A 4,251-nucleotide genomic window follows, 5' to 3' on the forward strand; every position below is an offset into this window, starting at 1 on the left:
TTGGACTTAGCTTCTCTTGCTAGTTTCTCTTCTTCAGTCCTGGGGCCACAACAGAGAGTGTAAGCTCACTGCTTCTCTGTGTAACTTGGGTGGGAAAGCACTTGTTCAATCCAGGCAAGTGGTACCATATTATTTTATATTCAGTGATGGGGACTCTTTGTCCCTTAGCAGTTGACTTTTCCTGCACAGCCAAAAGACTGATCATTTCAGACCCATCTTCCTTCAAACTCTAATTCTTTTCCATCAGTGTGTTTCTTGTTCTCATGTTCATGCCTTTGCTGATGTCAGTCTTTCCTATAATTCTTTTTCCTTGCTGCTAATCCAAATGTTTACACTTCTTTTACGATCCAGCTTAAGGTTTATCCCTAAATGATGCCTTCACTGATTAATTCCATTTCTAGTAATCATTCTTCCTTGAATTCCTTCAGCATTCTTGTCTAGTTTGTACCATTCTATCAAGCATTTTCTTACATCATTCTCTAGCTCGTGTTTGTTAAGTTTTGTCTCCTTAACTATACCAAAGCCCCGGACAGCAAGGACTGTCTTCGTTTCTCCCAGTGCAAATAATAGGACATTTGCTAAATATGTTAAATTGTTATTTAACAATTTGGAGCCTCAGTTTCCCCAGTTTGTTACATGGGGATAATGATGTCACAGGGATGTTGAGACATTTAAATGAGATAATGTGTTGAGAGCACTTTATAAATCATAAAACATTTTACAGAGGGTGGCATTATCACTTTTTAACAAATAGTGACAGGCTGTATAAATGAAAGAGTATGCTGAAATTCTATGAATGAACTTACAGTAAAGCAGTATTAGTTAAATATCTTACACTAAGAAACAAATTCACTAAAAATCAATTCCATCAATTCCAAGTTTAATGAACCTGCAAGGCATTCTTACCAAACTGAGTGTTTCTCAATTTTGGTTCTGACATTGCCACTAATTTTATGATGTAACAATTCAACCTTTGATAATTTAAGGCTTTTTCCAGCTCCAAACGTCTGATACACAACTGAATTTGGGTATGTTACCCATGTTTTTGGAACTTAGTTTTGTTATCTGTGAAGTGAGAAATGCCAACCTAATCAAACCCCATTCAATAGGACTTTATAGAGTAGATGTTCACGTAAACAGTAATCCTGCAAGGAAGTCTCTTGGGAGAAAAAAGTTTCCTTGGGGGAAAGCTGCATACTATATAGTGCATTCCCTTCAGTATTTTTTTTATTTGTGATTTTTTATTTAATGTGAAATTCATTTATTTTCCCTAATATTTTATAATGGACATGGATTATTTTTATACTCAGAAGAAGAGTTTTTTTTTAATTGAAGTATAGTCAGTTATAATGTGTCAATTTTCTGGTGTACAGCACAATGTCCCAGTCATGCATATACATATATATTTGTTTTCATATTCTTTTTCATTAAAGTTTATTGAATATAGTTCCCTATGCTATACAGAAGAAATTTATGTTTTTGAATCTATTTTTATATACAGTGGCTAACATTTACAAATCTCAAACTCCCAAATTTATCCCTAATATTTTTTTAATTGAAGTATAGTTGCTGTACAATCTTATATAAGTTACAGGTGTAAAATATAATGGTTCCCAATTTTTAAAGGCTATACTCCATTTATAGTTATTATAAAACATTGGCTATATTCCCCATGTTGTACAATATATCCTTGATCCTTGTAGCTTATTTTATACCTTATAGTTTTTATCTCTTAACCCCCTTTCTCTGATATTGCCCCTCCCTTCTTCCCTCTCCCTACTGGTAACCACTAGTTTGTTCTCTATATCTGTGCGTCTGCTTCTTCTTTGTTACATTTACTAGTTTGTTGTATTTTTTAGATTCCACATATAAGTGATATTATACAGTATTTGTCTTTCTCTGATTTATTTCACTTAGCATAATACCCTCAAAGTCCACCCATGTTGCTGCAAATGGCAGAATTTAATTCTTTTTTATGGCTGAATAGTATTCCTGTGTGTGTGTGTGTGTTTACCACATCTTCTTTATCCATTCATCTGTTGATGGACACTTACATTGCTTCTGTATCTTGGCAATTGTAGCTAATGCTGCAATGAACATTGGGGTGTGTATATCTTTTTGAATTAGTGTTTTTGGATATAGTCCCAGGAGTAGAATTACTGGGTCATACGGTAGCTCTATTTTTAGTTTTTTGAGAAACCTCCATACTGTTTTGCACAGTGGCTGCACCAATTTACATTCCTACCAACAGTATAGGAGGATTCCCTTTTCTCCACATCCTCTCCAGCATTTGTTATTTGTGGTCTTTTTGGTGATAGCCACTCTCACAGGTGTGAGGTGATATCTTATTGTGGTTTTGATTAGCATTTTCCTGAACATTAGCAATATTGAGCATCTTTTTTATGTGCCTGTTGGCCATCTGCATTTCCTTTTTCAAAAAACATCTATTCAGTTCTTCTGCCCATTTTTTTAAATAGCAGTTTTAGGTTTACAACAAAATTGACAGAAAGGTACAGAAAGTTCCAATATACTCCCTCTCCACACATACGCATAGCCATTATTTTTATTAACCAGTCATTATTTTTATTTATATTTATTTTTTTAAACTAAGGATGAACATACTTTGACATACCATAATCACCAAAGTCCACAGTTCACCTATTTGGACAAAAGTATAGATCTCCATCATTATAATGTCATACAAAGTATTTTCACTGCTCTTAAAAACTCCTCTACTCCAGAATGGCATATGGAATCTCTTTTTTTCCTTGAAAAGAGGTTCAAAGCCTTCATGTCTATAGGACCACTCATGGCTCACCCATGCATGGACTGGACAGGCTCTAGGTGGCAAATTCCCCTACTAAATACTTTGGCTTTTCTTCCAATATTGAGCCCTGTCCCACTGGTCCTGCCCAGCAGCCATGTGGAGGTGCAGGGGAATACCTGTAGGGTATGTGTTCATAGGAGGGCCCCAAGTGTTGTGCCTGTTGTCACAGTGAACCCGGATTCCTGTTGGCTGTGTTGTAAACAGAGGATCCATTTCTTCAGGCCCCCTGCTCTGAGCACACCCCATCTTCTGCCCATTTCAAAACTGTGTTGTTTGTTTTTTTGATATTGAGTTGTATGAGCTGTTTATATAGGTTGGATATTAACCCCTTATCAGTCATGTCATTTGCAAGTATTTTCTCCAATTTTGTAGGTTTTCTTTTCATTTTGTTGATGGTTTCCTTTGCTGTGCAAAAGCTTTCAAGTTTAATTAGGTCCTATTTGTTTATTTTTGCTTTTATTTCATTTGCTTTAGGAGATGGATCCAAAAAAAATATTGCTGCAATTTATGTCAAAGGGTGTTCTGCCTATGTTTTCCTCTAGGAGTTTTATAGTATCCAGTGTTACATTTAGGTCGTTAATTCGAGTTTGCTTTTGCATATGGTATTAGAAAATGTTCTAGTTTCATTCTTTTACATGTTGCTGTCCAGTTTTCCTAGCATCTCCCTTCAATTAACAAAGCACATTACCGTATTAAATGCTCTGGGAAGTAAAGAAACCAATTTATCTTGATTTCACCTGAATTTCTCAAACTACTTGGACCTGGAGCAGTTTTTTTCAGATAACATCTATTCAGCATCCCATGAAACTAATTTTCTAAGACAAACAGTGTGGACTGCCAACATGAATATCCTTAGGTATCAGAGGTAGTCTAAGCAAAGGTAAATGTTCACCCTTATGTGATGTTCTCTGCTGGTCGTCATTCCTGTTGTGACTTCAGCTTTAGTTAAAAGAGATCTTAACTTCAGTCTTTTTTTGCTAAGGAAAACATGAAATTGGCAATCAATCATTTCGGATACAAAATATCAACTCAAACAAAAATATGAGAAAAGTTCTGATCTCAAGGATCTACTTTGGAAATATATTAAATTAGGTCATGTATTAACATGAATATATCTGCCAAGGTGAAGTTTCCTGTCATGATTTATCTTTAATTCCAATTTTGCCTCACTCATTAGGTAACCTGGGGTAAATTCCCTTAAGGCTGAACTGAGACATATGGATGTTATCTCTAAATATCTTCTGTTGTAGTCCTTAGCAGTTACTCTAATCATTTCAGAAATTTGGTTGTTTTTGTGTTTTCTTCTGAGTGGGCCACAAGAATTACATGTTGAATTTATTAGCAGGATTTCTTTTCCTCCAATATAATTTGTAGGCAGATTTTAAAGAATTTGCCACTAATTCAAAGCAGGCAATGATCACTTT

The 4,251-nt window shown here is 35.1% G+C and overlaps 1 non-coding gene across 1 annotated transcript; it reads right to left on the bottom strand.

The window, feature by feature from the left end:
* Positions 1 to 2,941: 2,941 nt before the first annotated feature.
* Positions 2,942 to 3,071, bottom strand: LOC116667888. Its single transcript, XR_004324941.1, has one exon. It is a non-coding gene; the product is annotated as a small nucleolar RNA SNORA11 (small nucleolar RNA).
* Positions 3,072 to 4,251: the final 1,180 nt, after the last annotated feature.

The sequence above is a fragment of the Camelus ferus genome, chromosome 12, assembly GCF_009834535.1.
Source record: "Camelus ferus isolate YT-003-E chromosome 12, BCGSAC_Cfer_1.0, whole genome shotgun sequence".
Lineage (NCBI taxonomy): Eukaryota > Metazoa > Chordata > Mammalia > Artiodactyla > Camelidae > Camelus > Camelus ferus.